Source organism: Oncorhynchus masou, chromosome 15, assembly GCF_036934945.1.
Source record: "Oncorhynchus masou masou isolate Uvic2021 chromosome 15, UVic_Omas_1.1, whole genome shotgun sequence".
In the NCBI taxonomy this organism is placed as follows: Eukaryota; Metazoa; Chordata; class Actinopteri; order Salmoniformes; family Salmonidae; genus Oncorhynchus; species Oncorhynchus masou.
Window position 1 is genome coordinate 67,721,816 of NC_088226.1, and position 12,895 is coordinate 67,734,710.

At 41.5% G+C, this 12,895-nt stretch overlaps 1 protein-coding gene and 1 pseudogene across 2 annotated transcripts in view; both read right to left on the reverse strand.

The window, feature by feature from the left end:
- Window positions 1-12,895, reverse strand: part of LOC135556712 (zinc finger protein 609-like) — a 648,963-nt gene that overhangs the window by 264,713 nt on the left and 371,355 nt on the right. The window lies entirely within an intron of this gene.
- Window positions 1-12,895, reverse strand: part of LOC135555203 (potassium/sodium hyperpolarization-activated cyclic nucleotide-gated channel 2-like) — a 66,776-nt pseudogene that overhangs the window by 17,268 nt on the left and 36,613 nt on the right.

Genomic DNA, 12,895 nt, shown 5'->3' on the forward strand with positions numbered 1-12,895 from the left:
GAATGTTATGTAAATGACTGAAACCGGGCTTATTGTGCTGAGGCTGCCGCTTCAACGTAATGAATGTTATGTAAATGACTGAAACCGGGCTTATTGTGCTGAGGCTGCCGCTTCAACGTAATGAAAGTTATGTAAATGACTGAAACCGGGCTTATTGTGCTGAGGCTGCCGCTTCAACGTAATGAATGTTATGTAAATGACTGAAACCGGGCTTATTGTGCTGAGGCTGCCGCTTCAACGTAATGAATGTTATGTAAATGACTGAAACCGGGCTTATTGTGCTGAGGCTGCCGCTTCAACGTAATGAATGTTATGTAAATGACTGAAACCTGGGCTTATTGTGCTGAGGCTGCCGCTTCAACGTAATGAATGTTATGTAAATGACTGAAACCGGGCTTATTGTGCTGAGGCTGCCGCTTCAACGTAATGAAAGTTATGTAAATGACTGAAACCGGGCTTATTGTGCTGAGGCTGCCGCTTCAACGTAATGAAAGTTATGTAAATGACTGAAACCGGGCTTATTGTGCTGAGGCTGCCGCTTCAACGTAATGAATGTTATGTAAATGACTGAAACCGGGCTTATTGTGCTGAGGCTGCCGCTTCAACGTAATGAATGTTATGTAAATGACTGAAACCGGGCTTATTGTGCTGAGGCTGCCGCTTCAACGTAATGAAAGTTATGTAAATGACTGAAACCGGGCTTATTGTGCTGAGGCTGCCGCTCAACGTAATGAAAGTTATGTAAATGACTGAAACCGGGCTTATTGTGCTGAGGCTATCAACGTAATGAAAGTTATGTAAATGACTGAAACCGGGCTTATTGTGCTGAGGCTGCCGCTTCAACGTAATGAAAGTTATGTAAATGACTGAAACCGGGCTTATTGTGCTGAGGCTTTACGCTATCAACGTAATGAAAGTTATGTAAATGACTGAAACCGGGCTTATTGTGCTGAGGCTGCCGCTTCAACGTAATGAAAGTTATGTAAATGACTGAAACCGGGCTTATTGTGCTGAGGCTGCCGCTTCCAACGTAATGAAAGTTATGTAAATGACTGAAACCGGGCTTATTGTGCTGAGGCTGATTCAACGTAATGAAAGTTATGTAAATGACTGAAACCGGGCTTATTGTGCTGAGGCTGCCGCTTCAACGTAATGAATGTTATGTAAATGACTGAAACCGGGCTTATTGTGCTGAGGCTGCCGCTTCAACGTAATGAAAGTTATGTAAATGACTGAAACCGGGCTTATTGTGCTGAGGCTGCCGCTCAACGTAATGAATGTTATGTAAATGACTGAAACCGGGCTTATTGTGCTGAGGCTGCCATCTCAACGTAATGAAAGTTATGTAAATGACTGAAACCGGGCTTATTGTGCTGAGGCTGCCGCCCAACGTAATGAAAGTTATGTAAATGACTGAAACCGGGCTTATTGTGCTGAGGCTGCCGCTTCAACGTAATGAATGTTATGTAAATGACTGAAACCGGGCTTATTGTGCTGAGGCTGCCGCTTCAACGTAATGAATGTTATGTAAATGACTGAAACCGGGCTTATTGTGCTGAGGCTGCCGCCTCAACGTAATGAAAGTTATGTAAATGACTGAAACCGGGCTTATTGTGCTGAGGCTGCCGCTTCAACGTAATGAATGTTATGTAAATGACTGAAACCGGGCTTATTGTGCTGAGGCTGAACTGTTAAACGTAATGAATGTTATGTAAATGACTGAAACCGGGCTTATTGTGCTGAGGCTGCCGCTTCAACGTAATGAAAGTTATGTAAATGACTGAAACCGGGCTTATTGTGCTGAGGCTGCCGCTTCAACGTAATGAATGTTATGTAAATGACTGAAACCGGGCTTATTGTGCTGAGGCTGCCGCTTCAACGTAATGAATGTTATGTAAATGACTGAAACCGGGCTTATTGTGCTGAGGCTGCCGCTTCAACGTAATGAATGTTATGTAAATGACTGAAACCGGGCTTATTGTGAGGTCAATAACTCTAATAAAAGCTTCATTTGACATTTGAGTCATTTAGTAGATGCTCTTATCCAGAGTGACTTACAGTAGTGCATTCATACATGCTTCATCATGGGCAACGAAACATAAATTATAGCAGTAACAAGCTATAAAAGTTTACCTCTGTTCATCCTCATCTTTACGCTCTAAAAGTTTACCTCTGGTCATCCTCATCTTTACGCTATCAAAGTTAACCTCTGGTCATCCTCATCTTTACACTATCAAAGTGTAAATGGTTTCCAGGTGTTTGATGCCATTCCATTTGCTCCATTCCAGCCATTATTATAAGCCGTCCTCCCCTCAGCAGCCTCCACTGAACTACACATGCGCAAACCTGCCCAACAAATATAGCCCGATTCTGGACCGATTGTCCAATTGTTCTGCTGCGGAGTTACCACCAGGTGTATGTACTATGCTGATTACTAGTTCACTACGATTTGGCTTGACTGAACCGTTAAATGTGGACTGAACAGTTAAATGTGGACTGAACTGTTAAATGTGGACTGAACCGTTAAATGTGGACTGAACCGTTACATCTGGACTGAACCGTTAAATGTGGACTGAACCGTTAAATGTGGACTGAACCATTACATCTGGACTGAACCGTTAAATGTGGACTGAACCGTTAAATGTGGACTGAACCGTTACATCTGGACTGAACCGTTAAATGTGGACTGAACCGTTAAATGTGGACTCAACCGTTACATCTGGACTGAACCGTTAAATGTGGACTGAACCGTTAAATGTGGACTGAACCGTTAAATGAGGACTGAACCGTTAAATGTGAGAGGTTCTCCATTGGTTAGTTAGTTTCGACCAGAGCTGAGAGCCCTGTGGGCCCTGTTCAGAAGTAGTGTACTACTTTTAAACAAGAGCTGAGAGCCCTGTGGGCCCTGTTCAGAAGTAGTGTACTACTTTTAAACCAGAGCTCAGAGCCCTGTGGGCCCTGTTCAGAAGTAGTGTACTACTTTTAAACCAGAGCTGAGAGCCCTGTGGGCCCTGTTTAGAAGTAGTGTACTACTTTTCGACCAGAGCTGATAGCCCTGTGGGCCCTGTTTAGAAGTAGTGTACTACTTTTAAACCAGAGCTCAGAGCCCTGTGGGCCCTGTTCAGAAGTAGTGTACTACTTTTAAACCAGAGCTGAGAGCCCTGTGGGCCCTGTTCAGAAGTAGTGTACTACTTTTAAACCAGAGCTGAGAGCCCTGTGGGCCCTGTTCAGAAGTAGTGTACTACTTTTTGACCAGAGCTGAGAGCCCTGTGGGCCCTGTTCAGAAGTAGTGTACTATAAAGGGAATATTGTGTAATTTGGTGACGCAGTCACTGATGAAGATTAAAACACAATTCAACCAGAACCAGGGACAGTCATTACTATTATAGTGACAATGGGTCTGGTGTCACGTGGAGATCACACACAGACGCACACACACACACTGACCTCTCTGAGCGGTTCGTTCAGCTCCCCCAGAATGCTCTCCTCGTCAAACATCTTGCCCTGGAAGCGATGTTCGTAGTAGTCATGGACCCGCTGTCGCATGCCGGCAGGAAGCTTGTGGAAGGACATGTACTGCTCCACCTGTTTATACTGTACAAGACAAAGATAATTGATTAGTTGATTGATTGATTGATTGATTGATTGAAAGACATGTACTTCTCCACCTGTTTATACTGTACAAGACAAAGATAATTGATTGATTGATTAATTGATTGATTGAAAGACATGTACTGCTCTACCTGTTTATACTGTACAAGACAAAGATAATTGATTAGTTGATTGATTGATTGATTGATTGAAAGACATGTACTTCTCCACCTGTTTATACTGTACAAGACAAAGATAATTGATTGATTGATTGATTGATTGAAAGACATGTACTTCTCCACCTGTTTATACTGTACAAGACAAAGATAATTGATTGATTGATTGATTGATTGATTGATTGATTGAAAGACATGTACTTCTCCACCTGTTTATACTGTACAAGACAAAGATAATTGATTGATTGATTGATTGATTGAAAGACATGTACTTCTCCACCTGTTTATACTGTACAAGACAAAGATAATTGATTAGTTGATTGATTGATTGATTGAAAGACATGTACTGCTCTACCTGTTTATACTGTACAAGACAAAGATAATTGATTGATTGATTGATTGATTGATTGATTGATTGATTGAAAGACATGTACTTCTCCACCTGTTTATACTGTACAAGACAAAGATAATTGATTAGTTGATTGATTGATTGATTGATTGATTGATTGATTGATTGATTGAAAGGCATGTACTGCGCTACATGTTTATACTGTGCAAGACAAAGATAATTGATTAGTTGATTGATTAATTGATTGATTGAAAGACATGTACTGCTCCACCTGTTTATACTATACAAGACAAAGATAATTGATTAGTTGATTGATTAATTGATTAATTGGGGCAGCAGTGTAGCCTAGTGGTTAGAGCATTGGACTAGTAACCAAAAGGTTGCAAGTTCAAATCCCCGAGCTGACAAGGTACAAAATATGTCGTTCTGCCCCTGAACAGGCAGTTAACCCACTGTTCCTAGGCCGTCATTGAAAATAAGAATTTGTTCTTAACTGACTTGCCTGGTTAAATAAAGGTAAAATAAATAAAAAATTAATTGAAAGACATGTACTGCTCCACCTGTTTATACTGTACAAGACAAAGATAATTGATTAGTTGATTGATTGATTGATTGATTGATTGATTGAAAGGCATGTACTGCGCTACCTGTTTATACTGTACAAGACAAAGATAATTGATTAGTTGATTGATTGATTGATTGAAAGACATGTACTGCTCTACCTGTTTAAACTGTAGAAGACAAAGATAATTGATTAGTTGATTGATTGATTGATTGATTGATTGAAAGACATGTACTGCTCCACCTGTTTATACTGTAAAAGACAAAGATAATTGATTGATTGATTGATTGATTAATTGATTGATTGAAAGACATGTACTGCTCTACCTGTTTATACTGTACAAGACAAAGATAATTGATTAGTTGATTGATTGATTGATTGATTGAAAGACATGTACTTCTCCACCTGTTTATACTGTACAAGACAAAGATAATTGATTGATTGATTGATTGATTGATTGAAAGACATGTACTTCTCCACCTGTTTATACTGTACAAGACAAAGATAATTGATTGATTGATTGATTGATTGATTGAAAGACATGTACTTCTCCACCTGTTTATACTGTACAAGACAAAGATAATTGATTGATTGATTGATTGATTGAAAGACATGTACTTCTCCACCTGTTTATACTGTACAAGACAAAGATAATTGATTAGTTGATTGATTGATTGATTGAAAGACATGTACTGCTCTACCTGTTTATACTGTACAAGACAAAGATAATTGATTGATTGATTGATTGATTGATTGATTGATTGATTGATTGATTGAAAGACATGTACTTCTCCACCTGTTTATACTGTACAAGACAAAGATAATTGATTAGTTGATTGATTGATTGATTGAAAGACATGTACTGCTCTACCTGTTTATACTGTACAAGACAAAGATAATTGATTGATTGATTGATTGATTGATTGATTGATTGATTGATTGATTGATTGATTGAAAGACATGTACTTCTCCACCTGTTTATACTGTACAAGACAAAGATAATTGATTGATTGATAAACTGATTGCTTGAAAGACATGTACTTCTCCACCTGTTTATACTGTAGAAGACTAAGAGGACGTGGGTGGCGTTGAGGACCACGATGCAAACAGGAAGTCTCAGCCTACTACTTTTAACTATCAAATGAATTCAACCTATCAAACCGTTGTCAGATTTGTGTTAAAACAGGTGATAAACGTGCCACTGACACAGGACAGTTCTAGTACATGGAGAATTACCGTATGTTGTATGCAATGACAATGACCTCTAGCACACCAGTGATGTTGAGGCTCCATAGAAATACCGTATGTTGAGGCTCCATAGAAATACCGTATGTTGAGGCTCCATAGAAATACCGTATGTTGAGGCTCCATAGAAATACCGTATGTTGAGGCTCCACAGAAATACCGTATGTTGAGGCTCCACAGATGACACACGTTTCCGTCTCAATCTCATCAGGATTGTGAACAGTTGGTCGTTTGAATCGTTTCAGTGTAATATTATCACTTTGTGTATTGAGCCTGAGAGTGCATTGTCTGAGTGTTTCAGTGAATCAGATAGTAGCAGTTTATCATTGTCTGAGTGTTTCACTGAATCAGATAGTAGCAGTTTATCATTGTCTGAGTGTTTCAGTGAATCAGAGAGCAGCAGTTTATCATTGTCTGAGTGTTTCAGTGAATCAGATAGTAGCAGTTTATCATTGTCTGAGTGTTTCACTGAATCAGATAGTAGCAGTTTATCATTGTCTGAGTGTTTCAGTGAATCAGAGAGCAGCAGTTTATCATTGTCTGTGTGTTTCAGTGAATCAGAGAGCAGCAGTTTATCATTGTCTGAGTGTTTCGGTGAATCAGATAGTAGCAGTTTATCATTGTCTGAGTGTTTCAGTTAATCAGATAGTAGCAGTTTATCATTGTCTGAGTGTTTCAGTGAATCAGAGAGCAGCAGTTTATCATTGTCTGAGTGTTTCAGTGAATCAGAGAGCAGCAGTTTATCATTGTCTGAGTGTTTCAGTGAATCAGAGAGCAGCAGTTTATCATTTTCTGAGTGTTTCAGTAATACCAGAGAGCAGCAGTTTATCATTGCTCTCATAGGTTGACAGTTAACTGTTTTATAAACCTCCTGACAGCTCTATGAGAGATGTCTGAACACCAATTAATGGAATGGTGATCTCCAAAAAACTGTCCTCCTGCAGAAATCATCTCCCCCAGGTAATCACAGTAATAAGGTTGTTATCAGTCAGCAGGTTGGTCATCACATGTATTGTTGTCTCGACCTTCTTGCCCTTTGTGCTGGTGTCTGTGCCCAATAATGTTTGTACCATGTTTTGTGCTGCTACCATGTTGTGCTGCTACCATGTTGTGCTGCTACCATGTTGTGCTGCTGCCATGTTGTGCTGCTGCCATGTTGTGCTGCTGCCATGTTGTGTTGCTGCCATGCTGTGTTGTCATGTGTTGCTGCCTTGCTATGTTATTGTCTTAGGTCTCTATGTTGTGTTGTCTCTCTTGTCATCACATTAATACAGTTGTTAGCAGTCAACGTGTAGGTCATCACATTAATACGGTTGTTAGCAGTCAACGTGTAGGTCATCACATTAATACAGTTGTTAGCAGTCAACGTGTAGGTCATCACATTAATACAGTTGTTAGCAGTCAACGTGTAGATCATCACATTAATACAGTTGTTAGCAGTCAACGTGTAGGTCATCACATTAATACAGTTGTTAGCAGTCAACGTGTAGGTCATCACATTAATACAGTTGTTAGCAGTCAGCATGTAGGTCATCACATTTACCAGGGTGTCCTTGACCAGAGCCCATTGCACCTTATTCCCTATATAGTGCACTACTTTTTACCAAGGTCCATAGGGCTCTATGGGGAATAGAGGGCCATTTGGGATGGGCCCCTTGAGGTCCATCCTATCAGTCGGTGAAGCTACGTAGAGAGCGAAGGTGAAGGTATGTTAAATTTCCTATAGAGAGTAGAAGTGGACGACAGAAGATGTTTCCTCCTCCTTTCCTCTCTTCCTCACGACCTCTCCTCTCCATCCCTCTCCTTATATATCTCCTTCACCTCTTAATGTTTCTCTCCTCTCCATCCCTCTCCTTATATATCTCCTTCACCTCTTAATGTTTCTCTCCTCTCCATCCCTCTCCTTATATATCTCCTTCACCTCTTAATGTTTCTCTCTCTGTTTCTCTCCTCTCCATCCCTCTCCTTATATATCTCCTTCACCTCTTAATGTTTCTCTCTCTGTTTCTCTCCTCTCCATCCCTCTCCTTATATATCTCATTCACCTCTTAATGTTTCTCTCCTCTCCATCCCTCTCCTTATATATCTCATTCACCTCTTAATGTTTCTCTCCTCTCCATCCCTCTCCTTATATATCTCCTTCACCTCTTAATGACTCTCTCCTCTCCATCCCTCTCCTTATATATCTCCTTCACCTCTTAATGTCTCTCTCCTCTCCATCCCTCTCCTTATATATCTCCTTCACCTCTTAATGTCTCTCTCCTCTCCATCCCTCTCCTTATATATCTCATTCACCTCTTAATGTTTCTCTCCTCTCCATCCCTCTCCTTATATATCTCCTTCACCTCTTAATGTTTCTCTCCTCTCCATCCCTCTCCTTATATATCTCATTCACCTCTTAATGTCTCTCTCCTCTCCATCCCTCTCCTTATATATCTCCTTCACCTCTTAATGTCTCTCTCCTCTCCATCCCTCTCCTTATATATCTCATTCACCTCTTAATGTTTCTCTCCTCTCCATCCCTCTCCTTATATATCTCCTTCACCTCTTAATGTCTCTCTCTCTGTTTCTCTCTCTGTTTTCTCTCTCTGTTTCTCTCCTCTCCATCCCTCTCCTTATATATCTCATTCACCTCTTAATGTCTCTCTCCTCTCCATCCCTCTCCTTATATATCTCCTTCACCTCTTAATGTTTCTCTCCTCTCCATCCCTCTCCTTATATATCTCATTCACCTCTTAATGTTTCTCTTCTCTCCATCCCTCTCCTTATATATCTCCTTCACCTCTTAATGTCTCTCTCCTCTCCATCCCTCTCCTTATATATCTCCTTCACCTCTTAATGTTTCTCTCCTCTCCATCCCTCTCCTTATATATCTCATTCACCTCTTAATGTTTCTCTCCTCTCCATCCCTCTCCTTATATATCTCCTTCACCTCTTAATGTTTCTCTCCTCTCCATCCCTCTCCTTATATATCTCCTTCACCTCTTAATGTCTCTCTCTCTGTTTCTCTCCTCTCCATCCCTCTCCTTACATATCTCATTCACCTCTTAATGTCTCTCTCTCTGTTTCTCTCTGTTTCTCTCTCTGTTTCTCTCTCTGTTTCTCTCTGTTTCTCTCTCTGTTTCTCTCTCTGTTTCTCTCCTCTCCATCCCTCTCCTTATATATCTCATTCACCTCTTAATGTCTCTCTCTCTGTTTCTCTCTCTGTTTCTCTCTGTTTCTCTCTCTGTTTCTCTCCCTGTTTCTCTCTCTGTCTCTCTCTCTGTTTCTCTCTGTTTCTCTCTCTGTTTCTCTCTCTGTTTTCTCTCTCTGTTTCTCTCCTCTCCATCCCTCTCCTTATATATCTCATTCACCTCTTAATGTCTCTCTCTCTGTTTCACTCTCTGTTTCTCTCTGTTTCTCTCTCTGTTTCTCTCCCTGTTTCTCTCTCTGTCTCTCTCTCTGTTTCTCTCTCTGTTTCTCTCTCTGTTTCTCTCTCTGTTTCTCTCTCTGTTTTCTCTCTCTGTTTCTCTCCTCTCCATCCCTCTCCTTATATATCTCATTCACCTCTTAATGTCTCTCTCTCTGTTTCTCTCTCTGTTTCTCTCTCTGTTTCTCTCTGTTTCTCTCTCGCTCTCTCTCTCTCTCTGTTTCTCTCTCTCTTTCTCTCTCTGTTTCTCTCTCTGTTTCTCTCTCTCTCTGTTTCTCTGTTTTTCTCTGTTTCTCTCTCTCTCTCTCTCTGTTTCTCTCTCTCTTTTCTCTCTGTTTCTCTCCTCCATCCCTCTTCCTATGTATCTCCTTCACCTCTTAATGTCTCTCTCTTTCTCTCTCTGTTTATCTCTCTGTTTATCTCTCTCTTCTCTCTCTGTTTCTCTCCTCCATCCCTCTTCCTATGTATCTCCTTCACCTCTTAATTTCTTTCTCTCTCTCTCTGTTTCTCGCTCTCTCTCTCTCTCTCGGTTTCTCGCTCTCTCTCTTTTCTCTCTCTGTGTTTCTCTCTCTCTCTCTCTCCTGATCCCTAGGAGGTCCATTCCTCTTGAAGTTAAACTTTTAATTGAATTTCTTGCAATGCAAGCTTCATAATTCATCTTCTTGAACTTTTATGACTTTTTCAGTGTGCACTCTTTCCCTATTATATTTTATAGACCCTCTGTTATGGACCATTTCCTGACTGCAGGCTATATGCTGTGCACACACTGAATCGTTCCAGAGCAACCAACAGCTGTCTGAAAAGCCCTTCTCTCTGCACATACCGTATGACCAATCCCAAATCAACCAGTAGCTTCAAAACACCAAGGCACTTGTGTAGATCTGAGAGGATTGGATTGGTGTAATTAATGTGACGGTAGCTCCATATTGCCCTCTGAGGAAAGCAATGAGGAAAATTGGAATTGGCATTTCAGTTTACAACCCTGGCCGCCAGGCTCTCACTACTGAGAAGGCAAGGACAGACCTTTGGACTCAGAGTCTAGTCCAGATGCATCTTAATTTGACCCTGCTTCTCACAGTAGGAAAATAATCCTGCAGCAACAGGAAATTATTATGTGTAATAGAATTCATCAACATTTTTATAGGGTTTGATACATTTCTATTATGGCAAATCAAGTCTAATTTCCACTTAAAAATGTCACAAACTTCAGAAGCCTTTTAAAACCTTGAATACAATACAATTCAGAAAATTCTCTGCTATGACAGAGATAGCCGATCTTAATTCACTCACCTTCTCCTGGTACTGCCGTCGGGAAGAGTCCAGTGACTGAATGAGAGCGGTTGCATGGCCTACAAACATGGCGTAGCAAGTGGCGCCCACGATCATGCTGAGGATGGTAAGCCACACATCCGCCAGGCCCACAGGAGGGTACATACCGTACCCGATACACAGCATGTGACTCATAGCCTTGAACAGGGCGTAGGAATACTGCTGGCCCCACGTGTCATTCTGCAGGAGGGAGAGGAGAGAAGGGGAACGGGAGATGAGAAGAAGACTGAGAGAAGAGAAGGAAAGATGTTCCCAATTGCCTATGTTCCAGGAGGAACATTGGACTTTCGGAACACTGGACATTTGGAACACTGGAACAATGGATGTTTGGAACACTGGATTTATGGAACACTGGATGTTTGGAACACTGGACTTTAGGAACATTGGACGTTTGGAACACTGGAGTTCTGGAATACTGGCATTTTTTGGAACACTGGATGTTTGGAACACTGGAATTCTGGAACACTGGATGTTTGGAACACTGGACTTCTGGAACACTGGACGTTTGGAAAACCGGACTTCTGGAACATTGGACATTTGGAACACTGTATGTTTGGAACACTGGACTTCTGGAACACTGGACTTCTGGAACACTGGATGTTTGGAACAGTGATCACCATCTTGATGACCCATCAGTCAGAAGGGAAGTCCAGTAGCATGGGGACCAGGAACTTGTGTGTGTGTGTGTGTGTGTGTGTGTGTGTGTGTGTGTGTGTGTGTGTGTGTGTGTGTGTGTGTGTGTGTGTGTGTGCGTGCGTGCGTGCGTGCGTGCGTGCGTGTGTGTGTGTGTACTCACCACCATCTTGTTCCTGGTGACCCAGCAGTCAGAGGGGAACTCCTGCAGCATGGGAACCAGGAACTGCAGACATCCATCCCAGTGACACAGCAGTAGCATCATAGCAATCAGGTTCACAATCCTCACCATGGCACTGGCTAGGTCATAGGTCATATGGAAAATCTAGGGGATTAGAATTAGTTAAACACGTAATTGTCCTCCATGCAATGTGGATTAACAAACGTTAACAGGACCTGCAGCTAGTTAAGTAACTAGACATGTACTGTATTATTTTGACAGTGTAAACACTAATTAACACTAAATGAATGCACAATTTTAGTTTGACAATTGTGCTGCTGCTGCCTCCAATGTAATTAGCTAGTAGTGAGATTAGTAGTGAGATTAGTAGTGAGATTAGTAGTGGGTGAGGTAGGGGTGCAGTAGGTGCTATGTGGCCGTAGTCTGTACTGGTACCCAGTGTATATTGGCCAAGCTCCCGTTACTCATTGTGTATTTATTCCTCGTGTTATTATTTCTCCCTAAAAAAATACCTCAGCATTGTTGGGAAGGACTTTCACTGTTAGGCGACACATGTTGTTTACCATGCATGGGACAAATACAATGTGGTTTGATTTGAGTCCCTCTACCCATAGGCCACATCACATTGTTGTTAATCTGCCCACCACAGACCAGCAGACGGACCAGACAGCAAAGCAACACTATTATAACGGATATTTATTTTTACGTAATCATCATCTGGGACGATCATCACTATGTACTAATGGTCCTGAGGGGGTGTGTGTGTGGGGGGTGGGGGGGGATTATATTCTCTTTACAGTGGTAAAAGGTCCCACTGAGAACACTGCTAGCCTATTCTCTGCAGCCAGTAAAGTAAAGTGACAATATACATGGTCATATCAACAATGAGTGTGGTGGCTCTTTTCAGTATGTGTGTGTGTCCGTGTGTGTGTGTGTGTGTGTACATTGGATCTTAGATCCATGTCTGATGGAGTTACTGGATGTAGTTAGGGGATGGAGTTACGGGATGGAGTTAGGGGATGTAGTTAGGTGATGGAGTTAAGGGATGTAGTTAGGTGATGGAGTTAAGGAATGTAGTTAGGTGATGGAGTTAAGGGATGTAGTTAGGTGATGGAGTTAAGGGATGGAGTTAAGGGATGGAGTTAGGTGATGGAGTTAGGGGATGTAGTTAGGTGATGGAGTTAAGGGATGTAGTTAGATGATGGAGTTAAGGGATGTAGTTAGGTGATGGAGTTAAGGGATGTGGTTAGGTGATGGAGTTAAGGAATGTAGTTAGGGGATGGAGTTAGGGGATGGAGTTAGGGGGTGGAGTTAAGGGATGTAGTTAGGTGATGGAGTTAGGGGATGGAGTTAGGGGATGGAGTTAAGGGATGGAGTTAGGTGATGGAGTTAGGGGATGGAGTTAGGTGATGGAGTTAAG